General features: G+C 44.0%; 1 protein-coding gene and 1 long non-coding RNA gene across 9 annotated transcripts in view; one reads left to right on the plus strand and one right to left on the minus strand.

Moving 5' to 3' along the window:
- The window catches only part of COL6A6 (collagen type VI alpha 6 chain), a 161,863-nt gene extending 155,250 nt beyond the window's left edge, over positions 1–6,613 (minus strand). For 5 of the 8 annotated variants that reach the window (XR_012125637.1, XR_012125638.1, XR_005058938.2 and 2 more), the window contains exon 1: positions 6,302–6,613. The gene's annotated coding sequence lies outside the window, so the exon portion shown is untranslated. The remainder of the gene's footprint in view (positions 1–6,301) is intronic. The other 3 variants (XR_012125639.1, XM_017675503.3, XM_017675501.3) reach the window with 1 other exon arrangement.
- Positions 2,284–15,002, plus strand: LOC118970803 (uncharacterized). The gene is made up of 3 exons (XR_005058939.2): positions 2,284–5,936; positions 6,920–6,994; positions 14,638–15,002. It is a non-coding gene; the product is annotated as an uncharacterized lncRNA (long non-coding RNA).
- The last annotated feature ends 3,341 nt before the right edge of the window (positions 15,003–18,343 follow it).

Genomic DNA, 18,343 nt, shown 5'->3' on the forward strand with positions numbered 1-18,343 from the left:
ACTGTATGAGGGAATTAGATGCCATTCTATGCTATTATATCAGTTACATTTCCAAAAATACACTCCACACACAGTTTGACAGGATGTCAGAAAGGCAGGATGCTTTTAGCTGAATGATATGCTCTTCCTTCTGCGTCCACCCAAAATCCTTGTATCAAAGTGCCCCTTTAATATCACCTTGAATGTCCTGGCCTTACTGTCTCAAAACATCACAGGGTCAAATCAAGCATAGTACTTACCTTGTTGAATCCAAAGGAACCATAGTTTATTGAGCATCAATTGTGTACCAGGAGCCAAAACCCACAATTTCATCAAATCCTCTCAATCACCCTGCTCTCAGATATGTTTTCTACTTTAGATGGGCAAAGTAAAGTTCAGAGAGTTTATATGACTTGCTCATGGTCACCAGCTAGTAAGGAGCCTGAGTTCTGCTCAGTTATTCATACAGCAGACACTTCTGGAGCATATACTGAGTGGCTGGCCCTGAAGATGGCCTGGAGGAGAGCAATACAGGCAGGCAAGTGCAGGGTGCTGAGAGGCCCAGGGCAGGATACCTTACCTCACCAAGAGGGTCTGGTAACGCTTTCCTAAAGAACAGACACGTAAGCTGAGCCCTAAGGGGAAAAAAGGAGTTAGCCAGATTTATGGTCTAAATAATACTGTTCTAGGTAGAGGAAATTCCAAATGCAAAAGGCAGGAGGAAGGAGAGAGCAAGTTCTCCTTACACAAGTGAAGGATTAGGTGTGGGGACAAAGAAATAGGGGGGCAGATGAAGGTGGATAAAGATCAGATGGCAGAAAAGATCTTCAACCATGGTCGGGATTTTGGATCTTTGGATTAAACAGAGGAGAGTACAGGTTTTAGGAAGCTCCCTAAGGCTGAAATATGGAGAACACTAGCAGAGGAGCAAGACCAGAGGCAGGGACGTGGACTAGGAAGCAGCCATTGGGTGGGAGAAAGGATGGTGTTGGGGACCTAGGGCCAGAAACAATAGGGAGAAGGAGGAAAGTTTACAGACGTATTAGGCATTAAACTGCTAGAACTGGGAGACTGTTTAGATGGGACTGTTGACAAGGGCTAGGGAAGAGGGTAGGTTTTCAAGGCTGCTGCGGAATTTCCTGGTGCAGCCCCTGCGCTGTGCCATGTACAGGAGAGGGAACGTTTGTGGGGCAGAGAGTGAATACTGTCTGGGGCTTGTTGGGTTGGAGGTGGAAGATGGTCCCGTGCCTGTGGGAAGTTAGATATCTGGGTCTGGAGTACTGAGGAAAGGTTCTGGGGGGGGCGGGGGGCGGTTAGGGGGTAATTGGTAAATATGATGGTTCACTTCATGGGTCGACCTATCTGAGATCAGGAGTGGTATAATGTTACTTCTGGGTGAGCCTGTGAGGTATTTCCAGAAGGGAACTGATAGAATGAGTGCAAAGATCACCCTTGCTGATGTGAGGGAGGCACCATCAAACCCCCCGAGGGCCCAAGAGAATGAAGAAGCAGAGGAAGGCATTCTGCCCCCTCTGCTTGAGCTAGAGCACCCATTCACCCCTGCTCGGACGGCTCTCCTGGTTCTCAGGCCGTCAGATTGGGCTGCATCACACCGCTAGTTTTCTCTGGTTTGCACATGGCAGATCAGAGGACTTCATAGCCTCCAGAATCATGCGAGCCAATTCCTATAATGAACCTCCTCCTCTGTATCCCTCTATATCCTATTGGTTCTGTTTCTCTGGAGGACCCTGACCAACCCAAGAAGTAAATGGTGATGAAACCTGGGGAGGGAACAGGAACGCTTGAGAAATGAAGAGAGGCCAGTTCCATCATACAGAGTGTGTGCTTGAGCCACTACCATAACCAGCAGAATGTACTTTTGTGTAATGGTTGGGTCACGCTGAGCCCTCGCTGCCATCTCCTGCCACATCCCCGTGCCATGGTCCTCAGAGAGCTGACAGGAATTCATGTGAGGTCATGGCCAACAAGTGAGCCGACCCAGACACACTAAGATGGCCCTGGCGGGGGACATAATTCTGTTCTTCCATGCAGAAAGCAAGAATTCCACTCTTGATTCAGTTTTTTGCCAGAACAGAATCTATAGTATACTTAGAGCTAAAACACTGCATTTACTGAAATAGCTAACAAACTTAAAGTAGGCAGGGTTTCCCAGAAGCAGATTCTGGACAAGAATTTGTGCAGTTAGTTTATTTAGGAGGTGATCTTGGGAAACTCTGGTAGGAGAACGAGGCAGGGAAAGAAGCCAGTGTGGAATTTTCTCGGGCAGGGAGGTCACCATGGTGGGCAGCTGGAACTCATTCTCTCAGAAACCTCTGGTAGAATGTATAGATCATCACTAAAGAGTTGTTGCCTCTAAGGTGTGTTATCTATTCACCAACTCTCAGCTGTTCTCGGGGGAGGGGGAAGGGATTGTTCCCAGGGTCGTTAACTCCCAGGCCCTTCTGCCCCACTCCACATGTGAGTCAGACATGCTCCCATGGCCAGGGAAAGCTCTCAGGCCTTCACAGGTGCTTGAAGAAGCCTCCAGCATGCACTGAAGCAGTGAATGTGGAGGGAGTGTGGGCAGGGCTCTGACATCATCTGCTAGCCGGTAGAGAAAAGAAAAGCCGCTAGGAAACAAAGACATTAGGGAAATCTGCTACAGTGTACATCATCTTCTTAGTACCATAGATTCCAACTGTCCCAGAGAAGTGTTGAGGTCAGTGTGATCATCCAGTTAACTGGCTTGGGGGGGCAGGGGCACCAAAAGATGGCACATGAGCCATGGGACACACGGGGATTTTTCCACCAAACAATAATAGCCAAATGTGACTATGACTAGCTTACGATCTTCAAAGTCCTATTGTATTTGGATTCATGTAATGGAGACGTTCAGTCAGGATTTCTTGCCAAACATTAATCAAGTTGTTTTTCAAGGACTCAATAAGTGATTAGCTTATGCTTTTCAAGCCAACACAAATGCCTTTGCCAATGAACTCTGGCAAAACTTTCGCCCTCTAAAGTCTAGGATACAGCAATTAGAGCATTACGATGACATTTTAGAGTCAAATCAATGCCCAATCTGTGATTGTGAATGGTTGAAGAATGGCTGAATCTATATGTATCCTGTCTCTGTGACTTGAGGGGAATGTTGAGGTTTGCATTAATACAATTTAGTTAGTTTCTACTTTCTATTCTTCCCTCCCCTCTACTGTGTGAGGATTTGGGGAAACTTTCTATTCATAAAAAACTTAAATCACTAAATTTCCTTTGACATGTTATTTGGAACCATAGGAAGTATTAGCTTTTGAGGTTATCTCAGTCAACCAAGACAACTAAAGATAAGATTTAGGATCAGCAGTGACAGGCCAGCCTTCTGACTTCAGCAAAACTTCAGGTCAGAAGCTGAGACACATGCCTCTGTTCCCTGGCCTAGACTTTGCATGCTAGCAAATTTTCTAAGTGCAGCTGATCCACATTTACTTGGGAAGCACACTTCAGCCAGACATTTGAAATTTTAAGTCATTCATTCATTAAATATTTATCGAGTAATATGAAGTGCCAGGAGGCATTAGGGATGTGAGATACAAGGGACCTTTTCTTCTGTGCATGGTTTACATTAGCCAGATCCATTTTTGTTCACGGCAATCTCTTCCAAATTCACCTGCCAAGGCCTTGGGATCCTCCCAAGAAAAGACAAATTTGGAGAGAGGATGAGGAAACAGGAGAGGAAACAGAAAGACCAAGTCTAACTATGATCTCTTAAGTTAAAAAGTTTGGCCTTTAATTAGTCACTGTCTTGTAAAAGATCTTTTATACTTTTTAACTGTCCATCCCCTGGAAAACTTAAGGTTGATTTTGAGGCCTTTATATTGACATTGACATTCTGAGAATGTAAATATAATACCTTTCTGCTAAAAGTAAAAAAGATATTTTTGTTATAAACCCATTATGCAAAGACTAAAACACTGAGTGCATTTTTCAAAGCCACCTTCTGCCTGCGGGAACAGTGTAAGTCTGCTAGAAAAAGTTTCCCCAAACTGTAAAGCAGAAGATAGGAAGAAACACGTCGTGAAATTAGAATGCCCACTGCTCTCAAACCTGTCTTCTGGGAGAGCAGCATGCCTGAGTGACAGGTCTGTCCATAAATGATCCCTACAAGGGGAACATTTCCAGGAAAAAGGGAAATTACAATGTTTGGGGAGTTATGCATTTCTCTTAATCATGTGTTACACTCCACGGAAACAAGGTATTTCAATGAGGTCAAAACATGGAACAAAACTGGGCTCTACATTAACTGAATTATTGGAAATGCTTCCATTTGCCTCTATCCAAACTTTACTGCCGTCAGTTATTGAGCATTTTATAAGGATCTTCCTATTTTTTCTCACATATCCCTGTAAGGTAGGGAGGTATCACTGCTCCATGTGGCAGGCGAGAAAAGGCTCAGAGTGGGTAAGAGAATGTCCAAGCTAGTCTGTAACTTGAACCTAAATCTGTTTCAGACCAAAGCTAAAAGCACTCCCTACTTTAAACAGTAACAACAACAAAAAGGTCAGGGAGGGAGAAAAAAGATTTTGGCCAACATCTGATCACCTTGGAAAAGTTTTATAGTTGTGACACTTATACAAGTAGAAGTATAGAAAATCTAATCTTCATACTTCTTGGGACTGTAGAAGTTTGCAGCCATCCTTGGTTGCGAACACATCCTCATTAGTCTGGATCACTTATTTATTTGCAGACAACATAGCTAGCAATCACGTGTTTTTGAGAAATACCAGGGAGGGGACATTTGCTGACAGGAAACTTTTTTTCCAGCTATTTTTAAGACCATTATATTAGCAAGACTATTAGTATATTGTGTATATAGATGAATGAAGAATGCATTAACTTTCATTCACAATTCTTGTAACCTGACCTTCATTTAGTGACTTAATTAGCTGCTCTTGGCATTGTCTATGCAAATAAATAAATCTTTTCTTTATAAACATTCCAACTATTCAAACTTTTCTGAAATTTTGACTCTCTGAAGGAATTGGGAAACATGGAAATTGCAAGTACATTATATTCAACAATGATTTTTCTTGAGAATTGTTTCACAAGTTCTAGTAAAATTGAAGGGTTCTTGATACCAAAAAAGCTAAAGATGATTCTCTGATGAGTGTTAAACATAAAGTCTTTCATGTACATCATAAAATTTCACTTCATGTGGGACAATGTCCAAAATCTATGTACTTTTGAGTGGAAGATAAGTTTCTTTTCAGGTTCTCCTCCGCACTAATATTTTAGAATAAAATGAGAGGAGAGGAAATTAGCAACTTCTTTTATAAGGAAAAAACTTTTAAGGTCATGTATTTTAAAATACTTTTTAGACTCATCAAGATTTTTAAGTAGGTGAACCCATCTATGGGCTCACTAAACAATAAGTACAACATTGTAACTTCCAGATGGCATATCAGAAAATTTTATATTAAAAGACTGCTCATCAATCAGATCTTTCTTTAAAAAAGCAATGTGACTGCTGATTGTGTAATTATAGAAAGTTCTAACAGAAGACTTCTAACATCCTTTGTATATCAAGCCTTATTTATGATGTGCACCAGCATGTCAGCTATTCCTAAGAGATATCACCAGCCCTGTCCCATATCAAAATTGTTTTTTCCCATTGGCAAAGATTATCTTTCAGGATCTCTAAGGAGTAGACTTCTAAAAAGAGAAGTGAAATCTCTTTATCACAAAAGGACACAAAAGGAAAGAAATCGTTCCCTAGTTTCAATATTTTGCCCTCTTCAGCCCGCCTCCTCTGCGCATTATAATTATCTGCACAGTCCATCCTGAGCCTAGAGTGCAGCTCCACGCGCTGCAGGCGTTACTGGGTATTCAGAAAGGGCGTTTTTTCTGCCTTCTTCCCTCAGACAACAATGAAAACCCAACCATCTTTAATAACTCCGGATAAGGTAGGGAAGCAAAGTACAGGGTGGACCTGCACAGACTTGGGAGGGACGCCTTCTGCCCCAGGAAGGTCAACCTCATTCATCAGTCCTGTGGAGTCCGGGGAGCCCGCCGTACACACATCACGCCCTACGGGGCGTGGGGAGAGGCACCTTTCAGCCCTGGTGGCACTCAGTGTGCGGGGGTCACACAGAGCCTGCAGCAGAGAGTGACAACAGAGGGATGCAGGCAGCTAACTCTGGAGGAGGTGAAAATCTGGGGCGATTCTGAGTCTGAAACCTACCTTCTTCCCCGCGGTCCTTGCAGTCGCCTGTCCGGCCCGTCCCTCCCACGAAACTACTGACCCCCCGCAGCGCCCTGCAGGACTTACCTAGGGGAACCGCGCGGCCGGGCCCAGGGCGCACGGCGGGAGCGCAGCACCAGGCACGCTGAGCGGCCGCGGAGACGGCGCGGGGCCTCGGAGCCGGAAGGGGGGCGCGGCGGAGAGGGCAGCCTCTCGCTCCCGGAGCCCGCGGGCGGGCAGGCGCGGTGCCCCCGCCCCTCCCGGCCCCTATATGACCGCCTCTCCCCGCCCCGGCCCGACCCTTCCCCGCCCCGGGGGCCCTGGCCGGCGCCCGGCCCCCGGGGAGGGGGCGCAGCGGGAGCGGGCAGACGGAGGCGGGGGAGTGGGGGTGACAGGGCTGTGGCCGCCTCCCGCCTCGCCCCAACACGGACCGTGTGCTCAGCCCTGGTCCACAGGCTTGGCAGAGCTGTCCCGGGACAGGCAGCCTCAGATGTTGGCTCCACCGCGGGTCCCCCTGGGTCTGGGGCGAGGGGCGCTGGGAGAACACTGGGACAAGAGCAACAAAAATAGAGGACATGGGGACACCTCAAATTATTATTGCCTTTACCTAAAATGATTAAAATTAAGTAATTCAGGTTTTCATATTCTTATATAGTATTTTTAAAAACATCCTTCTAAACTCAGTATGTTTCTCTTTCCCCACAGTCATTATTGAAAAAGCAATGCAGCGGCAGGCTTCCTGTTGGCAGAGTTTCTAGTCAATTGCCAGTCCACCCAAAGGTACTTTTGAAAGTATACCACACATACAGTCCTCATTCTATTATAGCCTCGTAGAACGGCTTCTGGGAGTCATAAACCTGTGACGCACCATCAAGCTGGGACCAAGGATCACATCAGCCCTACCGGAAGGCAAGATAGCCCTGTCTTAACAATAAGCCAAGGCCCTTTGATATATTTTGGGGGACATCTCAAAACACTATGTCTTATGTCTTGGATTTTTAGATGTCCAAACCAGTTTTCACAATGGATCAAACTTTGACCAGCACCCAAAGAATTAGGCCTCCTTTCACCTAGACTAGAGCAAAAAGACAGAAGAAATGTCCTTGGATCTTGGAAATGAAGTTGGTTATTTAAAGTGACCCCGGTTTTTCTCAGAATGCAACCCTTGATTTCCAGAGCAGAAGAATGATGCTAAAGTAGCCCATGTTCTTTGCTGTGGAGCCTTTTTTTTAGGAACATCTGTAATTTAAGTGGAAGCATGGATGCTGTATGGGCTTGCATGAGCTTTTAGAGACCATGACAACCTCATTAAATTGGTAATTCATGAATTGCACCAGAAGACGAGGTAGACCCTTAACCTGAGCTGTGCACATGAGCTGTTCTACCATGACAGTATTAGGACTCCGGGAGCCTTACCAATATGATCAAGGCTTGGGGAGAGTCAGCTACCATTGCCCAGGAAGATCCATGTTGACTTCTGAAATGTCTCCAGTCTCATCCCAGCTAGATCATCATAGTTCTGACCCTCCAACTACTGAAGTTGCCTTCTACTTGATCTCCCAAACCCTTCCAAAATCTCTTTCACCCACTCCAGCCCACCCAAGTTCTGCCAATCCATTCTTCATTCTTCTGACAGGGGGACCTTCTAAACCACACATCCGATCAATCACTCTTGACAACTTAATGCCACAAAGGTCTTCCCACTGCATACTTCCCACCACCCCCATGGCATTTGATCTCTCTCCCCACTTTACCTTCTTGCCTCATATACTGCCATCCTGCCACACTCCCACCTCCAATTGTGAGCACAAGTATCCTAGTAATGACCCACAGTGACTGATCTCATGCTGTTTTCATAATATCTTGCCATTGTCAAGACTGTTTCCTCTGCATTTATTAACTCATTCAGCAAAATAAATACTGAAAACTTAATATGAGCTAGGCACTGTGAAGGATTGGAATCATTTTTATAATGATAATCTATATATTTTTTCATCATAAATTAATCTACTTAATCCAGGCATCTTATTTGGTACTAGGGTCTATTTGTTTACCAAATGTGTTTTAAACACCTACTATGTGGTAGGTACTGTATTAGACAGCAGGATGCAATCACCCACAGTGTCTGCCCTTAGGACCTCAGACTTAGTGCTGGAGTTGGGTAAGTAATGCAATTATTAGCAATAGGGGTCTGTATGCACTGGCTGCTATGGGAGGAACCCTAGAAAGAAGCAGATGCTTGGGACCAAGTGGGGTTGAGTGAAGAACATTGAGTGAGGGGAGGAAGGGCAAAGTAGCAGGAGCAGTATGTATGAAAGCATCAGAGTCAGTGGCGGCTGGACAGTGAAGGGGCATGGTATGAAATGAGGCTGGAGAGGTAGGCAGACTGGATGTGACTGAGTGGGTGGGTGACTGAGAAAGGAGTCTAGGGTAAGTCTCAGGCTTCTGGCTTGCAACAATGTGGGGACAACACCGTTTCCAGAGATGGTGAACAGAGGAAGGGGAGGAGATTTGCAAAGAGATAGAAGAGAATTATCTATTTGGGATATTTTGTTTGAGATGTGTGGGAGTTGTCCAAGTGGTGATGCTCAGGGTCAGATGGCTACCAATTATCTGAGGCTTGGAAATGAAGACTCAACTGGAGACATGGATTTGGGTTCATCATAAAATTGATAGTTTAAGTCACCAAGGCATATGAGGTAATATAGGGAGAGTTCATTCATTCAGCATTCATTGAAGGAATATTCATTGAGCACCTAATATTGGGGAGATACTGTGTAGATCCTGGGGATACAGCAGGGAAAAAAACTAACAAGATTCCAGCTCTTCTGGTGCTTAAGGAAGGATCAGGAGCACCTTGTTGGATGGCAGGGGCAGTCAGTGTGAAGGCCCTGAAGCCAGAGCACAGCTGGTGCCTCTGAGTAAAGGGAAGAGGCAGCGTGGCTGAAGAAGGGTGAGTAAAGGGGTGAGTAGGAAGCACAAAGTCAAAGGGTAATGGGGAGGGGCCAGGCCATGGAATGCAGGGAAGGTTTTGAGCCAAAGAGGGACATGTCATGATTCCTGCTTATAAAGGATCACAGACTGTAAGGGAACAGGGATCAAGAGCAGAGGCCCAGGAAGAAGCTGACATGGAAAGGCGAACAGGAGAAGAGTTTGCTCAGGGCAGTGGGGATGTTGCTGAAGGACAGATCCCCATGACCTTAGGGGACTAAGATCTTAGACTCTCTGGAACACAATGACAGGGTGCAAGGAACGGCCAGCTTCCCAGTGACATGATCAGAGGCAAGCAGGGGAAATTTCACTCTCTTTACTTTTGTGCCTTCTGGGACCACATAGAATGCCCAGAAACATTGGTTTTTATTAAGCTTGCAATAATTGAACCCTGAATTTTTTGCACTTGATTTTCAGACCCCACTTACCATATCAGGGCAGATGTTTACCGGCATGAACCAAAGTGAGATATATTTTTCAAGCCCAGAGGTTTTGAATCAACTGTGAAGTCACAGTAGAGGAAGATATTTCTCACATTCAGTTAAATAAATGTTAAGAAGTTGGAAGGCATTGAGCCAGATTCTAAAACTGATTTATTTGTTCCTCTGGTGCAATTCTATGGGAGGTCAGTTAGGGTGTAATTCGGATTCAGCAGGAATTTTCTAGATCTTCTCAGGACTGAATTGTGTGTACTCCAACTTTAAAGGGTCAGAAACTAATACAACTCTTGATGGAGTGACATTTCTCTTGGCTTCCATAAGAAAAGCCCAGGGCTCTTGTGCCTGAGCCAGACCGTAACCCTCCGCGGACAGTGAGGGAGCAGAGGCTGGCTCTGCGAGGTTGACCACTGATCCTGAGAATTGTCTGGTTTGTGAGACTTTCCCTCACAGATGCCACTGTCACCACCCAGTGCCTCACCTGACCCTTTGGCCCAGGACGAGGCTTACAAGTTTTCCTTCATTTCTGGGTCACAATCAAGAAAGGTCAAGACAGCCCTACAGGACTGTTTAAACACTCAGGAGAAAAACAGAAACAACACTAACAACAGCACCCAGTGAGCCCTGGGAGGCGGGTGTCTGTCACTGATGAGGGGCAGGCACAGAGTCAAGGAGGTGGCCCATGCTGAGCTGCACAACGAACTGTTGAAGCCAAGGTGGACACCCAGGAAAGGAACAGAAAGCAAATAAGGGGACATAGACAACTAGCCAAACCTCCTGACATGCAAGATGGTTGCAGTCATGTTTCTGTTTCTGCACCCTCTCCCTGTCTGCTCTGTACTAGGCATGGAGACTGGCTTAGTTTGCCCTCTGATGCCCACTCAAAAGTGGACCCCTAACACAAGGATTCATGTGCAAGCAGTTTATCTGGGATGTGATCCTAGAAAAGCTGCAAAGCCAGTGAGCCAGAAGAGGGAAAGCCACCAGGGAAGGAATGCTGTCAAACAGTGAGCCTGGGGGCAACCGGGGCGGCAGTGCAGCTGGGGAGCAGCACTCAGCACCCTCAGCTGTTTACCCACCAGTCCCTCTGTGTGGCAGGCCGAGAGATGCTCTCAGGATGAACTCTCTGGTACTTCTGACTCACCCTACGAACAGGCACAGCAGCCGTTGGCATACAGGATTCTGTGCATAGTAGGAGGGCACTGACATCTGCTGAAGAGACCCAGTCTGCGTGCTTGGGGCAGGAGTGGAACAACAAGCAGCACAGGACATTCAGATGTGATTGAGGCTTGCACCACCCGACTCAAACAGACACAAAATCCTGCTGCGGTGAAATGCGGGTGCGCTCCCACACTGGCCCTGGCCCTTTTCCCTCTGAGTCTTTGCCTGCCCCGAATTGTTCTCCCACCTTGTTTCCATCTTCCCTGCCTGTCCTCTGGTGCTTGAGGTAGAGGGGAGAGCTCTTACATGCTCACATCTGCATCTGTATTTGAGAAACACCAGTGTGGAATAAGCACCCCTGAACTGTTCAGAAAGACTAAGTTGTGCTTCTGCTGCACGGGGCTTGTTGAGGGTTGAAACTCTGGCTGCTGCCAAGTTTAGTTGTAAATGATTGGAAAGCACACATCAAAGGCTGGTTAAGAGCATGATTTTCCTTTATCTGTCAAGAATTGTTCTTCTTGGCTACATCTCAAATAATTCAGTATGTTGACTAGCACTCAATGCCGACATCCAAATTACTCCAAGTTGGAAATTACATAAAAGCTTTGAGAAAAGTTTTAAATTTATAATCTGAGTGCCTTAATATGAATGTGTTTAATTTTCACAAAGCAAGGATTTACCTATCATCATGCAGTTTCCAAAGTTTTTTATTTTTGGAATGAAAGTACCAATAATTTTGTTCTATTTAAATTTTATGACATGACTGTGTTTGGGAGGAAATCCCTCAGTAAGATACATGATACTCTTGGGAGGCAAGTTTGCTTCCTTATCGCTTTCCAATTATTTATGAGTTTAAACTAAGGCAGATTGTGTTTTTTACAGCAACCACAAATGTTGAATTTTCCAAAGCAACTGCTTTGGATTGATAATGATGAGACTTTAGATTTTAGACAAATAAATATTGAATAGCTAGAAAGTGTAATCTCTCAATTTGCGAACGTGTCTTTTAACCATTCTTTAAGGAAATACAGGTCAGTGGCTGTATCGTGTAATGTGGCTGGGCCAACCAGCCATGTGGGGAAGCTGTGTCCCCACTCTCCACTCACACTGACCTGCAGCTACCCAAGGGGGGTGTAAAGAGCCACATTCAGCTTGGAGAGAAGCTTACGTGGCAGGCACATAGTAAAAGTTCAGGCAAGAGTTACTGAGATTTTATCTTAGATTTCTCATGGAGTTGGGGGTGGCTACTGCTCTGTAGAAGCCCTATTACAAACTTTTGCTCAGCTGATAAAGAACATTATTTAAACTTCCTGAACTAAAGCCCAATTTTAGGCATCTGGAAAAGCAGCCAATCTCTGTTGTAAAAAAAAATAATAGATAAGTCATAATTTTCTGAAGAAATGATCCATCCACTTAACTACAGTATTAACTATAATAATTTGGTATAAATTCTTAGTATAAGTAGCAGTTCTTTGTTCTAGTAGCTTTTAATACTCTCATGACAGACTGGAATAAAACCAGGAAGGATAATTAATCAGTTGAAAGCTTCATTGAGGAGAAAGAGCAATTAACATTACTGCAACTGGAAATTTTTCTCTAAGAAAGATGGTTCATAAATATGGGTAAACATCCCAGTTTCATATATGCATTCTTCCAATTTGTAGTTTCTGGGGACAAAACCAAAAATCCATAAAAAACAGTTTTGGCCATGAGTGAAATAAAACTTTTCCCAAAGAAATGGAGCACTCCATAAATGCATCCAAGATGCAAAGATTTATTTCTTATGATTTAAGCTTGGGATTTATCTGGTCGACATTTCACTGCAAGCAGGGCCCAGAGTACCACCTCTTTTCGACTGTGACTCTGAGAACAGATACAGAACTAGCTGCTTTACTTATCTCTAAACACACTATGCCCTTCTCACTTTTTCAGGAAATTCCCTCAAGTTAGAATTCAGGAAATGAGGAGGAAATGATACAGGTACTTTTTCTTGCTGAAACTGAGGACTCACGTGAATTCTAAGCTGAGATAATTTTCTGTTCCTGGGAAAGAATTCTAAGACATGTCTCTTCATTTATCATTACCAAGGTTCAGAGCAGTTTCTGTTGCTGTTGTTGCTAAGGGAACACTATGCAAAGGAGGAAAAATCCATGGTTCTCCTAACTTTTTTGGGGCATGGGTTATTTAATAGGTGAGAAAATTAATTAGCAATCAGAAGTATATATGATGGCATTATTTCCATCTTTCCAGGAGTGAAGCTTTTCTATATTTGTGCTCAGACTCACAGATGATGAGCTTTGAAAAAAATCCTTAAGTCCAACCTGTCTTTTTTTCCCCTGAAGTCATGGAGGTGTCAAGAGGTCGAGCCAGGTCACACACAATTGGTGGCAGAGCTAAGCCCCAAGCTGCTGTTCCCCTCATCTCTTTTGAATGACCTACTGTTTCTTATTTTGTGACTTGCTGTTCTTCAAAATATACAACTCGAATATCTTTTTCTTTCCTGAGTAACCAATCACCCTTTAAGTATGCTTCCTTGCTGGGAAATTTCTTAATTTCCAGTAAGAAAATTCATAATCCAGAAAAGTATAGATTTTACTATTCATTTTAAAAACAATGAGTCACAAGTAGGCATCTATGTTTCCACATATTTTGTCCAGAAATATGCTGCTGGAGGAGACTAATGCATAGTGTGAACAATGAGATTCTTCTAACAGGCATAACTGGTTCTCTTACTCCTCTGCTCTCCAAAGCAGAATAAGGTTCAATTTCTTTGGTAAGCAAGTGTGCCAGACAACTGGTTAATCAGCAAAGATCAGTGCTCCACTTTTCACATGCAAAGTTTTTACTGGAAAGCTGAGAACCACAATTTTCCACACTCCTTTGCATCTTTATGTGGGCATCTGACTAGTTTGGGCCAATACAAATGCAATTGAAGGTGGTGGATTATTTCTAGACACAGAACTTGAGAAGCACATTTTCCTCTCCTGGCTAGTTTTTTTTTTTTTTCCCAAGTCATCTTTATTGTGATACCTTACAAAAGTGACCATATTTGGTTTTTTGTTTTGTTTTGTTTTGTTTTCTAACCTACATAATTATTCCTACCAACTTTGGCTCTGAAAGAGCAAGTTTCATATGAGCTCATGCAGAAAACAAATCATACTGGTAATAGTTTTATCAGAAACACATGCAGATACAGTAGAGTTTAAAAGAGCCTTCTATAGATTAACGGTTGATGATTCAGCTCACTCTTTCACTTTTGTCTTACTAACCCCAACTATGAATGCATAAAACTGTTAATGTGAATAATGCTACTTAACTTACAACAACATACACATAAAAGATGCTGGGTCTACTTAGAATGAGTCACAGATTCTTGCTGAGGTGCGCATGCCCAAGAAGCAAGTCTTCCTCACTCAGGGCCAACAGTACAGGGGGTCAGAGTCTCTCAAGACAGATGCCACTGCCAGAAATTCAAAGTGTTACAGCCATTAATGCCAAAGAACATGAAAAGCCTGAGTGTTCTTGCTCTGAGACTAAACGTTTAGGAAGATCTATGCCTGGTGAGGGATATGGTGCTTCTTACTAGTTAGAAAATATGCTTAATTCCTTTTCCAGAATGTTCAAACATGACTCAGATCAATTTCCAACTACTTAATAGAGCTGCTCTCTGAAATGCTGCAAAGTGGCAGGCGATAGACCTATGCAGGTGAACAAGATGTTTAGCGTGTCCGAGGTCCAGCTTTAGAAGTTGAGTGTGCTCTCAAAGATGTCTGTGCACTAAACTCATCCCCTTTAAGTGGCTGAAAGGACAAATGTATCTGCTTCTGTCTCCAGTGTCGAGGGCTTCTTAGATTTTGGGGGCTTTCTGAAGAAGTGAAACATTGACATTGCCGCTGGAGAGGCCCGCGCCGCAGTCCCTGACGTACCAGCACCAGAGCCCAACACCCTGCTTCCGGGTTAAGACACGGCGCCAAGGCAATGATCACAGGAGCCCCAGGCCCCACCTCACCTAAGCTGGACCTGCAAAGAAGTTCAGTACATCCCAAAACTGTATTGAGCAGTAGAGATTTAACAATAATGTGTCACTAATAAGTATGTCATATTTGTTCAAATAGTCTCCCAAATCTACCATTTGTGTTTTTAATCTCTATACAAATTTTCTTAAATTTTGTAGAATTGAATATAATAAACTTTTTCCTTCATGATTTCATTGCTTTTTGCATAGAAAAGATGGGCAAAAAATAATGAGTTAGACTAACAGAATAATGAGACAGGGACTGTGGGTGTAGTCAGAGTAGGGTGAGGGTCTCTGGGAAAAGCAGGGCGGAATATTTACAGTCAGAGCAATGTAACAATGGGCAAAGAAGTCCCTATTGAAAGTCTGTGCTAAGCATTATGCAAAGTCAAGGTCACACTAATTCTCTAGGGTAAAGATATAGACATCTTCAGTGAGATCAGTTAAAGGTCAAAAGGCTGGAAGCAACTTGGCCTGAAATGTTTGAGTGTTCTGCAAGGGTATCAGCATGACCCGTGACTCTGCTGTCACTGTAGCAATCAGACTGTGACCCAGCCCACCTTGAGGACAGGGCAGGTGGTACAAGTCCACGCCCCTAAGTTTTTCTCATGTTCTCGAAAAATCCTCAACTGCCTATAAAACCCCCTAGACAACACACCACTATGGGCTCTCTTGTCCCCTCCTGGTGTGAGCCAGGAGCTCTATTCTCTCACTTTATCTCTAAATAAAAGCCTGTACCTTGTTCTCCTACCTTGAGTGTTTGTGAAGCTCATTCTTTGGCTCTGCAAACAAGAACACCGGGCATCATCTTTGGGGGCTCGTCCGGGATAACTTCGGAGGTGAGTATCGGCATCCTAGCCTGCCTTTTCTTTTGCTGTCCTCAGAAGGAAGCTGTCTGTGGCACACAACACTGGGGGCTCATCAGCCACTTACATGGGACTAGCCTGGCTGCCGATCTCAAAGTCTCAAGTGACGGGTTCCCCTGCATCTCCCTCAGTGGATCCCCCATTTCCCTTGGGAGCCGGGAATGTCAGCTGAGTGGAAGCCAGGATTCCCTTTCAGAGGCGTCTCCTCAGATGTGAGGGACTGAGGAAAGGCATGGGCAACTGCAAGAGTCCAGGCTGAGGCTACACTTCAGCGGCTTCTCAAAGGCCCGCGTGTCTGGAATCAGACCCCAACAGCCTGCCTGGGGGTCCGTGAGGAGTGTCTCTTTCTGTCTCTGACTTCCAGCCTGCTTCTGGGCCACCCTGGCCTCAGTGAGGCAGGGGGCATTCCTAACTCCCTTCTAACTTCATCAATTTCATGGAACCCGATGCTCACCACCGCAAGGCAGGAGACCTACGCTCCGCCTTTATTCCAAACTAAATGATGTACTTTTTATCTCATAAAAATGTGTCTGAGTACCCATTAGCCACTTAAAAGATGATTAGCGTCGGCTACCAGTCTTAAGTCTCAGGTGAAAGGTTTCCCAGTGTCTGCAGCTCCTTGATCTCCTGCCCCTGGATGGATGGGAATGTCAGAGAGTGGCTGAGCTGATTTCCTACTTTCCTCTCCTAATCTGGGGGCTCCGAGGGCAGACCGGACTAGTAGACGGTGGTCCTTGGATCTCTGCCCCGGCTGATTGATCCCATGGTGCTGAGTGAACCTCTGGCTAGGCTGCTGCCTATGCGAGAGTCACAGATAACTCCCCAACCTCTTGTTTCACAGATCAGATTTGTTATAGTGGGTGACTGGCTAAATCCCAGGCAGCGGCATAAACTGGTGTTTGAGTACAGACAACCCCCTCCATAACTGTACATGTAAATGGCCCCATTTAAATTCTAGCCATGGCTCTCCTCTATTGATCTCTCTTCCTTGGAGGCAGTCTTCCTGGGGCTAGGCATTTCCTTATCTGCAGCCTGAGTGGACTATGCTGAAGCCCATGGAGAGAAACAAGGGTCTGGATCAGGACTCCCAGAAGGCATAAAGTAGGAGCACAGTGGTAAGGTCCCACTAAATTCAGAGCTCCGAGGTGACTCTTGTTGATTGGGAAGGCAAGAGGGGAATCAAGGCAAGGTAACAGGCCATACTGGTAAGGAGTGGTTAAATCCAGTAGGCCTGGCAGAGGAGGTGATTGGCCACTGTCACCCAGGCTCCAAGGCGAGGGGACACTCTCACAGAGAGAAAATTTTGGCCGACCAGGTGTCAAACACCTGTCTTTCTCTCTTGCAGGTGGGAGCTTCCTCTTCAAGTTTAAAGCCAGTCACGGCTCTAGCTTGCATTCTAAATAACTGGGAGCAATTTTGATCCCCAGACCCTGAAAAAGTGCTTTATCTTCTGCACACAAGCCTGGCCTCAATACAAACTCTCTAATGGAGAGGCTTGGCCCCTGAGAGAAGTATACAATATAATAAGGTTATGCAACCAAATTTATTTTAATGCGAGGAAGGAAAATAGTCAAAAGTCCCGTGAACTACTACAATATGGAACCAGTTTTCTAAATTATTTTGGTGGAAATCTATTCTACTTATTGGGTTCATTACCTTCAAAAATTGGGAGGTTTTTAAACTATCCCTGAAACAGAAGAAATTTATCTTCTGCAACACAGCCTGGCTTTAAATGACTGGAGCTAGAATTGTACTTTCATTTCCAGCCACCTGGGGACACACAGTCCTTATCAGTTCAGAGCCTTCATCAGCCCTGTTAGTCTGGGGCCATCTAAACCTTAACCCAGTTATATAAACTGCTCACCCATAGAGTGTTTTCTTGAGAACTGAGATACTTTTAGTCAAATAAGCTAAAAGGAAAGGCAATTGGATACCAGTAACTCAAATCTCTTTATCAGTTTATCTGTCTGTGTGTATGTTCTTTTATGAAAAGTGTTGCTAACTGTAATCATTATGTCTCAATCTATATGTTTGTGTGTCTAAGCATGTAAATGAAAGATTTTCTACCTCTGGATGGTATTAATAAATTTTATTTAAAGACAAGCACTTGTGAAAATTGGGTATTCTAAAACTTCCAGAAAATTCTAATAGAAAATATTATGCATTAATGCTAATTTAAGTTGAACTGAAACAGACATGTCCTTATGGTTATCAGTTGCCTAAGTTTACCTAAAGTCATTTAAGTTGATGTTATCTGCTAAATTTTTCAAGAATAAAATGCTTAGAGGCTTGACATTGTCTAATATTCAGTAAAAGTTTTGTAAGTAATCTAGCATAGTTGTTAAGAATGAGTAAACTAAACATAGCAAGTGAACTTCTTAATAATAATTGTGTGTTACAGTATGTATACCTACTTACAGCCTGAGAATCTTTGCAGTAACCTAAAACCTTAAAGTTTTGCTAAATTATGAAGATCTACTTTGTGCTTAGTGAGAGATTGTGCTGTAAAGCTCATGGTTACAGAAATTATAAAATGTGTTCATAAATTTGTCAAAGAATGCTCGTGTAACAGTTTACAATAGCCTGCTTCTCAGTGTTCACTAAAAATTAAGGTACCTAATGGTTTTAAATTCTAATTAAAACTACTTAAAGTAATAAG

Source organism: Manis javanica, chromosome 15 (genome assembly GCF_040802235.1).
Source record: "Manis javanica isolate MJ-LG chromosome 15, MJ_LKY, whole genome shotgun sequence".
Lineage (NCBI taxonomy): Eukaryota > Metazoa > Chordata > Mammalia > Pholidota > Manidae > Manis > Manis javanica.